A 15,638-nucleotide genomic window follows, 5' to 3' on the forward strand; every position below is an offset into this window, starting at 1 on the left:
CATGCTTGGGCACCCTCTCGCACAAAAACAAGCACTCTGCCTTCAGGATTGTCAAGGCCTGCCATAGGAGTGACATAGGTTTATATGTGTCTGTATATATGTGTAGATATAGGTAGCCTATACCACTGTAAGGGGTGCAAGCACACCCTTACCCAGGCTGCAGTAGCAGACCTGTGGTGCCATTTTGGAGAGCTTCCCAGGGGAGGCATAATACATGCTGCAGCCCCTGGTAAGCCTCTGAGGTACCTATGCCCTAGGTACATAGTATACCATATACTAGGGGCTTATAAGGCACTCCAGAATCCAATTAGATATGTACCTGGAAACCATTTTAGAGAGGAAGCAGCTAGGCTGTGGTCCGGATTAGCAGGGCCACAGCCAGACTAAGGTCGAAAAACAGTGAAACACCAGCAAAAAGTGGGGGTACCCATGTGAAGCAGATCCTACTCTCCTACAGCCAGTTAAAGAATGCGGAAGAAATTCTGAAGTCTAGTTCTTATAGGATCTGGGGTCGTAGGATGAGAGTGCTCTGAAAACCAACACTGCTCATATATACCAACGAGTATCTCAGTATCTCAACGAGTACGCTCCAACATGAAGAGGCCGAGAGCACTTTCTTAAAGGTCCCCTTCCTTAAAGGCGCCCCACCACCCCCCAACTGAATCACTAGTCTTAGCCAGGGAGCCCACCCTTAGCAATTTCTACAATCCGAATCTGAAAATACACAAAACAGGAGCAAGAATATTAAGCAAATACATTAATAACTATTTTCTTTTATTCACAAACAAAAAATACACAAAAATGAAAATTACAATTTTAGCTGAAAGTTTGGAGGAACTTTTCAAAATATGATTTCATTTTGAATAGAAAGCGATATGCAAGGTTCTAGCATTTCACTTTTTTTTGCTCCTAATGTATCGTCGCTTTGAATCTGTGCATTCTAATGCTTCAATTGAAGCCACCAAACATCCATACTACTGTTTGCTTTACTCACACAGCACCCACAATTCAAGCTAGGAAAACCAACTTAATGCTTAGCCTCCAATTTCAAATTAGTTTACATCTACAGAATTTTAAATTTCAATTTGGCATTTTATTGAGTAGATATTTTATTCCTCTGCAATTATTTTTATTTTATAAACAGTCGCGGACCCCAAGGATAAGAATAGCTGCCTTAGCGAGCACTGTTGTGCCAGCTGCTGACCCCACTACTACCTGCAGATTGGCAACATCTATTCTATTTGCAGTCCAAAGTTCTACTTGTGTCAGGACAGCTGCCTATGCTTCTCTACTGTAAACTGTAAGCTCAGCTCCAGGCCCAGACACTCCTCAGCATGAAAAGGGCAGTATTCTGCACTGACAAATGTCAGCAAAAGCAGCAGAGCAAGCTCCCCTCACAAACATAAGCATTTGCAATGCAATAAGTCTCATATTTGTCAGAGTTAGAGCTATTGGTGGGGTAAAGGACAATGTCTTTTACCTATGTTTTTTGGTTTGGAGTGTAGTTGATGTATGAACAGATACACAGCTTCAGCACTGCCTAGAGGACTTAGAATGAGGAATTGCCAATTAAACCAGAGAAGTAGCTAGCAGCACTGTCTAGAGGACTAAGAATGGGGAATTACCACTGGGAACAGAGTCACAGCTGCAGCACAGCCTAGAGGATTTTGAATAAGGAATTACCGACTGGACCAAAGAAGCAGCTAGCAGCACAGCCTAGAGGACTAAGAATGAGGAATTACCACTGGGACCAGAGAAGCAGCTGCAGCACTGTCTTATCAAAATGATCACAGAATACCTCTTTCCGCTACTACAAACAAGCTCATTCGATAATTCCATCTCAGATCTCTCCACTCGCACAGAGCTGAAGCAGTAGTAATACATTCCTGAGCATCTAGCACCCGAAGGCTCCTGTTTCCATGCTTGCTGATAAATCGCTTCAACGCTTCATCTGGGGTAGTCGGCGCTAAATAATGAGTTGTTGTTACAATACCAGACCACCAGTATCTGGGTTTCAGCTAGCCTGGACTAAAACCTAGCACATTAGTTCAATGAGTGGCAGTGGGAGACACTGTGCAAGATGAAACACATTTTTAAATATAACTACACCAGTAGCTGTGATTCATAACATATGACCGTATGGTATTTCGCGAAGACGAATTTGTTTACTGATATGTCATAAAAGTACACAGGACACTCAGATTCCAATTCTGCACCTTTTTAAGCACTGCACCAAATAAGGCATTATGACAATGCCTGTGGGGCAGTCAATCTAGGCAGGGACCCTTGCAGTAACATGTCGATACATGGTGCATTCTCCTGTGTCTTTCCTCGTTTTCTCTTCCTCTTGCCTTCGACATTCTCACTCTAGGGATCCATGGAAGATGCCATGATGCTTGCACAAAGACACTATTGTAACCTCTGACCCCGCATACATGCGCACTGGTCTGTGTGACTTGTGTAGCCAGTTTCGTACAAGTATGGAAGGTGCTACATCCTGCAATAGGCAGACATGTTAAGCTCAGGCAATGCTCTTGCGAGAAACCAGGCCACAGGTGCTCACTTCGGGAAAGGAGAATGGGCATATGTTGGAAGTCAAACAGGTACAGGTGTTAAACAAGGGAACAACAACTACATGATAGGAGCACTCAAGTCCCATGTAATGCTTGAAGAGCAAATTCAACCCTATAGGTTTACTGTTCGGGAGAGGATGTGGCGTTAAAGCCAGTTACGTCAACTTTGGAGCTGGAGAGCCAGTTTCAGGTATTGGCATAGAGTCAATATACTGGCATTCTGGGCAAATTGCTGCATCTTCCCGTGCCTAACAAAAACAAACAGTGTCGTGAGCTAAACAGCAGTGGCCTCAGAGGGGTGGTGGGTGCCTGGAGCAGTGTCATGGGAGGGGGAGCCACGGGGAGATTAAGGAAGCGTAAGCTAATGAAGCGACTTAAGTTTCATTACGCAAGTAAACAGAACATTCAAGGAGCAACGACGCAGCCCAACCAAAACAAAAAAAGGTTCTCTCAAAGTATAAACAAACTTTAAGAACACATGTATGAGGGCCAGTCCTCATGGGAGGATAGAACATTGCCAAAGGAGGCAATACTAAGTGTATTCGCCAATGAAAAGCTGTTATTTCTAAAGGACTGCAACAGGAACCAATGAAAAAGATGGGCGTTTTTTCAAGCCCATATCCTAGATGCAGCATGTGTCAAAGACGCTGCAAGCGCTGCCTAGGTGAGACCTAAAAATAACATGCATTTTACATCATTTAGTCAATTATGTCAAATTTCTCCTTAAGGAGGATGTTGCAGGGCGGTACTAGTACATTTTTGGGGCATTTCTAGGCAGTGATTAAGAACCACCAAGTCACATGATTTCTGAATATCAGGACAATAACGTTCTCTCCAACGGCATTCCAGGGCAGGATACCTTTAGCAGCCCTAATGCTACCTGTTAGTAAGTCCATCCATTAACTGGACACTGTGGTGCTAGGAACATGGTGAAATAAATGGGAATCCAAGGGAATTATGCACATGTATGTGCAGTTTGATAAAGGACTTCACTGTTTTTTTCCTACTTCATTTTGTTCATATTTGGAGAGCAACTAGGTTCACGTCAGACTTCCACATGGTAGTATCGTACAGCTCACATAAAACCATTCCCAGCAATTTACATGGCAGAAACAGTGGCATCCAAGGGCTCCTCATGTGTACTTCCGGGAAGGGGAGCAATGGCTATTTGCAAAAAGCACACTGGCAAATCCAACAAGTTTGGATTTAATGCAGTACATATGGAAAAGCGATGCAAAGACAGGTATGCTCAATTTTGTTCTTATGCATTAGCACATTAAAGCATAACCAAATGGACTGACATCAATACGGATCTGTTAAGAGAATTATAATTGACAATGGAGGACAAAAAAAGGATTTAAAAAAAAGTTTTCAAGAAGGGTCCAGGCAAACAAAAAACACTGTATGATCCGGGACATGTCCGTCTACAAAACGTGAAAAAAAAGTTGCAAGCTTGTTTTATCAGTCTTGGCACCTCACTTCCAATGTCTGGATACACTGCACAGTGATTATCTTTCCAGCTTCATAAATCCTGCATTAGAATATGATAATAAGGCGGAGTGGATCATTAAGAACGGCTTTGTCAGGGCAGGCGACGGTAAAAACAAAAACAAAATTGCATTTCTTTTTGGCAAGGCAAGTACATTGAATTGGGTTGCAGAGGCAACGCAAAATGTTGCCACTACTTCTGTTGGGAATTCGTTCAAAGATACATGGAACGTCTCCTGGCCCTCAGAGACAGCCCCTAGTTTTATTACGGCCTTGTCCCAAAAGAGACACCTTTCGTTGTTTGCAACTCTGAAATCCCTACTAGACTGACCTGTTTTTTCTTTAAAAAATGTCAACGACTGTTCAGTATTCACCCCAATATTGAAAATGCAGGATGTGACCACAAGAGTTGGCTTAATCATTCTAACCAGTGGAAGTCTGCAGCATTCATAAACTGCTTTTCACCTCCCAATATGAACATGGAAGGCCTATATCTTGAAGTGGTAAGTGAAAGCTCTGTGCTATCGGTACACTAAACATACAATGCAATAGAGGAAAGGCGGCAACAGAAGAAAAAAAAAGTGCATCTGCAAAGCCCATAGGTTTTGCCAATGTTTTTTAGCTATGAATTACGCCAGCATGGCTGCTGTTCAGCAAGGCTAAAAGTTATTGGTGTAGAGGAGAGGACTGTATAGTAGAATGGAGAAGAGTGGTGTACAGTGGAGTAGCATCATTTTGTGCATCGGAGTAGCATACAATAGAGTCACGTAGAGTGGTGTACAGTGGAGAAGCATAGAGTAGAGTTAACTAGTGTAGAATGCATTGGCGTAGTGTTGCAGAGTATAGTGGAGTAGAGGGCAGCGGCATAGGATTAAACAATGCAGCGTTGTAGAATGCAGTGGTGTAGATTAGAGAACTGCATTGTAAAGTACAGTGACTAGTTTCCGATCTAGAATATTCTTCATATATTTTCTATGAAAAAGGAAAACCATACATACAGTGTTTATAGTATAGAATACCTCAATTGGGAGACTGCGATGACTGTAGTAGTTATGCATTTAGTGCTGCCAGATGAATCGAAGTAACTGGCTATTAAACTGCAGAAGAAACCTGAGTGACATATCTATACTCACTCAAATGCAATCTAAGCTCACATCCAAACAACTTTGACAATTCAAACTGTCATGAGAAACTGTGCAAGACTGCTATGATCAACCCACAATTCTTTTTACTTTAAAAACAATGTCAAATTATTTACTATCGGCCGTGGATGCATACGCATCATTCAAATGATTTTCCTATGCAAAATGTATCTATAAAAGACATCTTTGAAAGTATTTTGTGATAATAGGCCACCATCTCAGATTATATTTTTTTTATACTTCCATTAAATAGATTTAATGATGGCTGCTGCAGATGTTAAAGGATAACCAAATACACTGAAGGAGTCTGCTGCACATGTGCACGCACTGGCCATCTTTGAATGGTTAAAAACATTTTTAAATGGATTCCTGGCAGACTGCACCCAAAGGGCTAGGGGCAAAGCGTGAGCAGTAGGATAGGGGGGTGGGAGCTTCACATTTCACAACAATCACGCTTGTAACAAGCATTTGCAATGCAATAGGTCTCGCTTTCATGCAAGTTTGAGCTATTGACATTGCAAATAACAATGCCTTTTATTTTCTTTTTAAAAACATAAGTAGAAGGCCTTGTCATTTACAATGCCAATAGCTTAAACTCGTGTAAATGCGAGACCTATTTCATTGCAAATACTTGTTCTCAGAGTTTGAGGCTGCAGGGCCTTTCTGGTGGCGTGTTTACACGTGTTGGGAGGGAGCCAGGTGTTTACCTTCCTGAGGCTGCTCGCTCCCTTCTCTTGTGGTGGAGTTTAGGGGCTGCAGGGGCAGTCTCCCCGAGGGTGTCATGCCTGTAGAAGGAAGCACTGCCCGCCAGCATGCCGCAGAAACAAATAACCAGGGAAGTTCTTGGGACGGCTTCATCTCGGCAACAACTCGGGAAAGATGGAAAGGCACCAGACCGCATCTTACAGCCTTTGTGTAAACTGGCTTTTTAAACTGCTTTTATTTTTGACGCATCGTTTAGAATTCTGAGGCTGTGCTTTAAATAAACTCATGGAGAAAGCTACGTTTGTTGATTATGATGGACTTTCCTGCGTTTTGCTTTATCATGGTGGTTTAACAGCAGCAGATGTAGAATGTTTAAAAACAGAACGCATTACTGGTACGTTGAGGGTTTTTGTGCATTACACAAATGCATAAGAATTTAAATAAAACTGAACCAATATGGTTTAACTGGCGTACACTTGGAGATCTGCGTAGTATTAGACAGCATGTGATATTTCTGCAGCATAAATGTCGGGTCATTCGCTTTAGGCGGTAAGTACTCTGGTGTGCGTGAAGATGGAGACTAGAACGTTCTTTTCATTCAGAGAATTGAGCTGCTGTAGAGTTCTGGTAAGTGCGGCGTCTGTTTCCTGTGCATGGGAGTGTTACGCTGTTTAAGCTGCACGTGTTTTATGTTCGGGGAGAAGCCTGCCTTGGCATGTATATGTGAAAAAAGCTTTCACAGATAATGTCTGACGTGCGCACGCTTCGTCTGCGTGTTCTCTTATTTTGGGCGGGCAAGTGACTTGTATGTACTACTTTTCAGATGTCGCACTTCACGAGTGGTTCCTGGCCGGAGAAAGGACTCCAGGGGGTAATAAGGAGAAGTTAAGCTTGTAGGCCATCTGCTTTCACTCAGCCGTGTGTTTATATTTACATCGCGCTTTCACTTTAAGCAAAAGCGCAAAGCAAAATTAAACATGAGGCTGAGTGAAAACAGATGGCCCCTTAATGAAGAAAAGAAACTGCTTTGATACAGCCGCAAAGCAGACGAGCCAGTCTGGATTGGCCGGACAAAAAGGCAAAAGGGCGGCAACAAAAATACCCCTTTTCCAATGGCAAGCCACCGTTTAGCATAAACGGTGATGCAAGCCTATGAAAATGAGGGGCAGGGCTTAGAGTCCCCTTCTGAAAACCCCTCATCCACAATATCTCGCCGAGCGAGCAGCGCATGCGCTGCAATGCTAGGCGAGACCTAAAAATACAAATCCAATAGGTCGCACACTGCTCGTCCTACCAGCGTGTTACCCCAAAGCATTGTGGTCCATGAAGTCAGCATCAGCGAGTGTGCCTCTGCCAGAGTATTAAGCAAAATCAAAGTCGCGTTGGCCATGCCTATTCCCTGCTGACGAGAGGTAATGACCTCGAAACACGTGTCCAGGGATGGCCAACGCGACTGATTCTTGCTCAATACCCTGGCAGAGGTGCACCCGCTGATGCGGACTTCATGGACCACAATGCTTTGGGGTAACACGCTGGTAGGACGAGCAGTGTGCGACCAATTGGATTCACGAGACCTAAAAATACATTATACGCAAAGCAGGGCAGGAGGGGGGCTTGAGGATCAGTAAAAAGGGAGAGGAGTGTGGATTGTTAGGGGTACTTAAAACATAATATTTTGTACTATAAATCATTTTTCAGACCTTTAAAATAGAGGAGAGTGTATTTTTGTCAGTGTGCATAGGTAAAAATCCCAAATGAAATCAGACAATCACTTTACAATACCTGACTTAAGGCAGCTGCACCAATTTAATTACTATAGAATACATTTATTAAGGAGGTGTAGCACCCAAACTACCCCCTTGAAGTTACGACCCTGTTGGGAGATAGGGCAGTGGGGGAAATTGGCGGATAAGAAGATAGGGGGTGGTTCCTGTTACAGAAAGCGGAGTAACGATTGGAAGGAATGGTTATAGGGGACAGAGTAGCTTTTAGAGTGAGAGAAAAACCCTCGGATGCAATGCAAGATTTGACTTCAGAAGGGAAAGGATACATCCATTCTAATCACAACACAGCAAAACTGAAAAGCTCCGGGATGACAAACAAGGAGAGGAAAGAGAAAGCCAAGAAGGCCATCCAATCATGACCAAGGTGGTTGTCGTTTTACCAAAGGAGAACAGCAAATGTTACTAAGCTTGCCAAAGGGTCTTTTTAAGACGCAGTGTCACATGTCCCACTTCAATCCAGACTTTGATACTTCCTTTTCTTTCCTGGATTTAAGTCCCAAATCACATAGGCCCACACTATCAATCGCATTAGTGACATGATACCACGGAAAATTAGTCCTGTAGCGTCAGAGCTATCACCAACCTCTCCCTACATACACCTTTTCATTAACTTTCTTATGGAAAAATGGCAGGTTACTAAGCCGTTTTATTCATAGTCTGTCATTGTTCAACTGTGAATGAAATACAATCTGCTTTTCTCTATGGCTCTGGGACCTCGTCTCAATGAACAATTGAACCAAATTGTCAGATTTGGTCTGACAATTTCATGGAATTCTTTCATGATACACTGACTTATATTGCCACAGTAAATTGGACACGAGTAGATCACTCCCATTTAACAATAGAATGATCATGCCCAGTGATGCGTTGGTCTTGTTTACTACATCTGCTTATGTTTATTGACCCATTCCACTTATGCTCTTTCTAGGTGAGGATGGGTGAACCCTCTGAACTGCAACAAAGGAAACGGAACATGAGTAACGATTTAAGACTGGGAAGAGATGGACATTAGCAATCGTAAGCAAGATTTAGACAGATCCCATAGAGCCAGCCCCTCTTGATGCTGATGTTGGACAGCACATAAGTCCTGGCAACAAAAGAGATGCAGCAGGAATGCCTGATGAGAAGTCAGGAAGAGAAGATTTCCGCTCTGACATGCGGTGGGACCTAAAATAGCAACGTTGATCTGCTCGTTAACAGCACTGACTCAGCCAGCTACCATAACTATGCCATTACTATTCCTTACCACCACCCATACCCAACCCTAAAACCTGTACATCCCTGCACCCTTACCCATCTCAGAACTTAAAGAAAAAAATACACACCTTACTAGCCCCACTCCTACCCAGGTGAAACTTCAAGCGAAGCTTCAGAGAGCTTAGCGTTAGTGTTTCGTGGGGATTATATACTGTGAATGCACTGCTGAAAGATCTAAATCTAAAACAAAAGCCTCTACAAAATGGCCGGAGAAATTAAACGTGGATTAAAAAAATAAAAAAAATAAAAACAGTAGCCTAGTGAACTAAACTAATTCAGCTTTCTATGTATTTACAGGAAAATATTGGGCAAGGCCACATTCGAGGTAGTGAAATTACAGAAAAAGGGGACACTAATAAGAAAAAATCATGGACAGGGTGCTATTGTGTTGGCATTTGAAGAGAACACAGCATGGTCTTATTTCACGGGAGAAGCAAGCACATTCCTTCGCGCTGTGATAGGTAGCAGTGTTCCCACACAATATTCAATTAAAGGGGCTATAAATACATACAACAATGTTACTTTTCACTAAAGGTAAAATGCCTGACCCACATACAAAGTATCAAGACATTCACAAAAACTAAGCCCCGGCCGCCTTAACGTATTGTTAATTTGTAAAATAGTCATTGCTGCTGCTGTAGGGAATTATGGCCTTTTGAAAATTAAAAAAGGACTAGAAGGAAAGAAGTAACAGTATGCAAGTACAGGCTTGGGGTGTCAGAATAACAAAAATAGATTTGGTCAAGAGATCAAAAAGAAGGATTTCCTAATTAGTTAAAGGTCACTACCATGACATGAGGTGAGTCCTCAGACCTTGGTCCAAGGATCACACCCTCCCCCCACCCCGATCAGCTCCCCATCAGCTCAGCAGTGCTCTGCGCCGCCTCGCGCCTAGCCAGCCCTCCTATGCAGGGTTCGAGCCTGCCCTGGTCTCCGCTCCCTGAGGGCCGATCACCGTGGGGATCACTGCTTTTGGCTGGTGCGGTCCTTGTTCTCTGCTGGTCTCCTGCCTGGTACTGCCCTCTGTTATCTGTTTTGTTACCTGTTTTCTGGTTATTTTCTCTCCCTGACTGCCTCTGTATTTTTTTTCTTGATTCGCTCTCCTCCCCCTTGTATTTTCCCACCGTTCTTCCGGCTATCCCTGACCCCTCCCCTCCCGCTCTTGCCTCCCAGCTGCTCGTCCCTCCCCTTCAAATGGCAACCGCTGTGCGGTCACGCAGCGGGTGCGCCGCTGGCGTGCCAAAGGCAAGCCTATCTGCGCCCATCCGCGCCTGGACCGCGCCCAGCCCCAGAACCCCTGGCCCCCGCGAACGCCATAACGCCCGTCTCTGCTACGATGCCAGCACCCTCCACGCACTCCACACCGGACGGTAACACCTGCTCCCTGGCCGCACAAAGCACACCCAAGGACCCTTCTCCTGCCAGAACTGCAACTTCACCAGCATCCTTCCCGCCAACCCACCCACCGTGAAAGAACGCAACCACCTCAGGTGCACTCCTCTCAACACCCGCTCTGCCCACAAACCCGCCGTTTAACTATGGGACCTACTCGACTCAACCTCCCCAGACGTCGCCTTCCTGACGCAGACCTGGATTAACCCCTTCTCGGCACCCGACATCGCCATCCGGAATGGATACAAGATCACCCGCAGGGACCGCACCAACGGAAAAGGAGGAGGAATCGCCATCATAAAAAAGGAACACAAACACTCTCAGAGTCTCGATCAACACTGACGACACCCTCAGCACCGCCGAACACCTGCACTTCCAGATCCACACCCATCCCAACACCACCCTCAGAGGAACCCTCATCTACAGACCCCCCGGACCCCGGCCACAGTTCAGCGACTTCATCGCCGACTTAGTCAATACACACGCCCTCACCTCCACAGACTACATCCTCCTCGGGGACCTGAATGTCCACCTCGAGAACAACAACTACACCAACTCCACCACCCTGATCAACAACCACAGACAGCTCGTCACAACACCCACCCACCCACTCCGCCGGCCACACGCTTGACCCCCATCTTCTCTGCAAGCTCCCACATCTCCTTCAGCCACACCACCGAACTCCACTGGACCGACCATCGATGCATCCACTTCACCTGCCGGAAACCCACCATGTACCACTGCACCCACCAGATCGCTCGCCGCTGCTGAAGCAAAGTCACCAAAGACCAGCTAACCACCACCCTCGCCCAGAGCCCGCCCAGAGCCCACCCACCGACCCCCAGCGACCCCAACACAGCCGTCCGCAACCTCAGACAGTGGATCGATGACTGCGCCAACACCCTCGCACCAATCAAGAAACCCTCCAACAGACACGCCAGCTTGTTCAACAAGGACCTCCAGGCCTCCAAGAAAACATGCAGAAAACTAAAGAAGAAATGGCACCATGAACTGACACCGAACAACTACGCAGCCCACAAGAACGTCACCCGCAGACACCATCACCTCATCAGATCCGCCAAAAGGGCCTCCTTCAACCATTGCCTAGACGACAACGCACACAACAGCAAAGAGCTCTTCAACATCGTGAAGGAACTCGTCAACGCCCTCCCAAGATAACATACCTTCACAAGACCTGTGCGACTCCCTTGCCACCTTCTTCCATCGCAAGATCGCAGACCTCCACGACAGCTTCAGCGTCACAACAGCCCCGACAGTAACCTCCGTACCCACGGCCACCATCCGCACTGATTACCTGCTCTCCTGGACCAACATAAGCGCCGACGACACCATCAAAATCATGAACACCATCCCCTCCGGAACTCCGTCAGACCCATGTCCACACCACATCTTCAACAAAGCCAGCACCACCATCGCACCTCATCTCCGGAAAGCCATCAACATCTCCTTCAAAACAGCGACCTTCCCGGAGAGATGGAAGCACGCCAAGATCAACGCCTTACTAAAAAAAAAACAAGGCTGACCCTAAGGACCTCAAGAACTTTCGGCCCAATGCCCCGTTCCCGGCGAAGGTCCTCAAGAAGACCATCAACCGACAACTGACCCGCTATCTCGAGGAGAACAGCATCCTGGACCCGTCCCAGTCCGGATTCTGCAGCAACCACAGCACCGAAACCACCCTCATCGCCGCCACTGATGACAACAGAGACATGCTGGACAGCGGCGAAACCGCAGCCCTCATCCTCCTGGACCTGTCAGCCGCCTTCGACACGGTCTGCCACCACACCCTACGCACACGCCTCTACGACGCTGGGATCCGAGACAAGGCTCTGGACTGGTCCACCTCCTTCCTCTCCGGCAGAACCCAGAGCGTCCGCCTCCCCCCTTTCTGCCCCAAAACCACCAAGATAATCTGTGGCGTACCCCAGGGCTCATCCCTCAGCCCAACGCTGTTCAACATCTACATGACACCGCTCGCCCACGTTGCCCGACTACATGACCTCAACATCATCTCATACGCCGATGACACCCAACTGATCCTATCCCTCACCAAGGACCCCCTCACCGCCAAAACCAACCTCCGCGAAGGAATGAAAGCAGTCACCCAGTGGATGACGAACAGTCGTCTGAAGCTAAATTCGGACAAGACTGAAGTACTCATCCTCGGCTCCACCCCCTCGGCCGACTCCTAGTGGCCGACCGCACTGGGAACAGCACCAACACCCACCGACCACGCACGCAACCTGGGGTTCATCCTAGACTGGACTCTCTCCATGACAACACAGGTTAACGCCGTCTCATCCTCCTGCTTCAACACCCTCCGCATGCTCCGCAAGATCCACAGGTGGATCCCAACCGAAACAAGAAGAACGGTCACCAAGGCCCTCGTCAGCAGCAGGTTGGACTACGGAAACGCCCTCTACGCAGGAACCTCGGCCAAACTCCTGAAATGACTACAACGTATTCAGAACGCCTCTGCACACCTGATCCTCGACATCCCTCGCCACATCACACCCCACCCCACCTGAGACCTGCACTGGCTCCCCGTCAACAAAAGGATCACCTTCAAACTCCTCACCCACGCACACAAAGCACTCCACAACACTGGACCAGCATACCTCAACAGACGACTCTCCATCTACACCTCCAACCGCCAGCTCCGCTTCGCCGACTTCGCCCTCGCCACTGTCCCCCGCATCCGAAGAGCGACCTCCGGCAGCAGATTGTTCTCCCACCTCGCCTCCAAGACCTGGAACACCCTCCCCATCCTCCTACTGCAGACCCAGGACCTGCTAGCCTTCAGAAGACTACTCAAGACCTGGCTATTCGAGCAGTAGCTCCATTCCCCCCAGCACCTTGAGACCCTCACGGGCGAGAAATGCGCTTTACAAATGTTCTGATTGATCTATACCGAGTAGCAATTCAAAATTCTTCTGCTTCAGATACTGCATTCAAGCATGAGACATACTTGAGTCAGCAACATACCTGCGAAGTAAACATTATCTGTCGGGGTTTCAAACTATGGCTCCAATTGAATACGCGTCCCAACCTGAATCTTAATACATATATTGGCACAGGACCCGTATAATATCCTGGAAATCACACAATGTACAAAAATGTACCTATGGTATGGCAGTTTAAATAGTTTATTAGCTCACACCTCCATTAAAAAAACAATTATCTTGGTATCCAGGACAAGTACTCTTCTTTAGCAGGCCTGGACTGCCCTTTTTAATCACTGCACTTTGCCCTCGTGGGATTAAGCCTTTAGGAGCCAATGTAGGAAAGTGCCCCTTTTTGCATGGTTACCCCCCCACTTTGTCTGCTTCTGATGCGCTTTGAGTGTGCACTGGGTCCCTGCTAATCAGGTTCCCAGGGCCAGTGTCCATTCCAAAAACTGTACCTTTGTTTCCACCATTGGCACAACTCTGGCACACACATAAGCCCCTTGTAAAAGGGTACCAGTGGTACCAAGGGCCTTGTGACCATAGAGGGCCTCTAAGGGCTGCAGCATGTATTGTGCCACCCACAGAGACCCCTCACCAAACACATACACACTGCCATTGCAGACTATGCTTTGGTGCAGCAAAAAACAACGAATCAACATGGCAAACATCACTGTGTGCCATGCCTACAAGCCACTGCCTGTGGCATAGGCAAGTTACCCTTCTAGCAGGCCTTTTAACCTTAAGGGAGGGTGCACTATACCACAGGTGAGGGCCTAGATGCAGGAGCAATATGCCTCTACAGTGTCTGAGGCCCTTCTCAGACATTGTAAGGGCAATGAAGACATACTGAATACATGGGCTGAGAGGTCGTCATTACGAACTCCACAACTCCATGGTGGCTTTACTGAAAGCTAGCAAGTTTGATAGCAAACTTCTCAGCATAATAAACCCACACTGATGACAGTGTTGGATTTATTATAAAATGCGCTCAGAGGGCATCTTAGAGTTGCCCCCTGAAGAACAATCAACTTCCTAGTGTGTAGCGGACTGGTCTGCACAAGCCTGCCACTTCCAGACATGTTTCTGACCTCCTGAAATGTGAGCCTTGTGCTCTCGTGGGTCAGAAACAAAGCCTGTTCTGGGTGGAGGTGCTGCACACCTTACCCCAAACGTCCAGAAGACAGACGGGTGCCCGCTGCTATTTTGAAGTGACACGACCTTTGTCGACATTGCACAATTAAGTGAAGGCCCTTCTACATGAGACTCCAACTGTCTGGTGGAGATTTTCCGAGCACTCGAGAACTTCTATTTAGGAAGAATTCTCCCGATTATTATAACGGAACCCCACCACTTGAATGCATAATGGAGCCCATACTTTGATTCAAATCACGCCTTAACCATTTGATTTCATTGACTGAAGTTTCTCCGTTGTGGCTGTGCACCCCCCAATTCCATAGTCCTGAGGGAGACCCGATCTGACGCACACCAGTCTGCGCTGTTTTCAGCGTCGAAATGTCGACAGTTATTACATATGTCCACACAGTTTTCTTGACCACAAATGGATTCATTAATGGGTCTTGCAATGTGAAAAACTAGGAGATAGGACATGAATTTGAAATAATCCTTTCATTTTATGACACTTGCGTATGTCATATATATAGTGTATTGTTTATTTCACCATTCACTATGTCACTTCTACACCGTAGTCACTTGTTGTCTTGTTGCAATTTATTTGCATCTGTGACAACGATTATTATTCAGTTCAGTTGAAATACAAGAGTATCAACTTGTGAATTTTTCTGTTTGGTGTGTTCTTCTCTAAATTGTTTGTGTGTGCTATAAATAGGGAATTGAGAAATACCTTTTCCTTTGTAGTAATACAGTGTTCACAGTAATTTTATTACCCGACAGAACCAATTGCTCTATATAGCACACCTACACCCCAAGCAGGACAGAATTCAAGGGTGGTGATCCTCAAAGGCTGCCTTCCCTTTGTTATGCTAGCCAGGGCCTCTACAGCTAGTGGAGAGGCCTGCTCCTGACCAAGACCAATTTTGTCGGCAAGGTCGGTGGGAAAATTAGTAATCTGGAGAGGTGTGACCCCTCTCAGCCAGGACCACCCCTATGGTGTCCTGAGCTGAAGTGTCCCCCTCCTTTAAAAAATCCTCCATATTGGTTGTGAGGATTCTAGCAAATAGGCTTAGGGATAGGCCCCATCCCCAGAGGGAGGGGACCTACAAAGGCTAGAGTCACCCAAAAGGTAAGTAGCCCATTGGCTGCCAGTACCTGTAACACAGCTAAATTGAGTATTTAGGAGTACCCCTGGAC

The 15,638-nt window shown here is 46.5% G+C and overlaps 1 protein-coding gene across 6 annotated transcripts in view; it reads right to left on the reverse strand.

The window, feature by feature from the left end:
* CNOT4 (CCR4-NOT transcription complex subunit 4) overlaps positions 1-15,638 on the reverse strand; it is a 753,420-nt gene that overhangs the window by 709,356 nt on the left and 28,426 nt on the right. The gene's annotated exons all lie outside the window — the stretch shown is intronic.

This window comes from Triturus cristatus, chromosome 4_1 (assembly GCF_964204655.1).
Source record: "Triturus cristatus chromosome 4_1, aTriCri1.1, whole genome shotgun sequence".
Taxonomy (NCBI): Eukaryota; Metazoa; Chordata; class Amphibia; order Caudata; family Salamandridae; genus Triturus; species Triturus cristatus.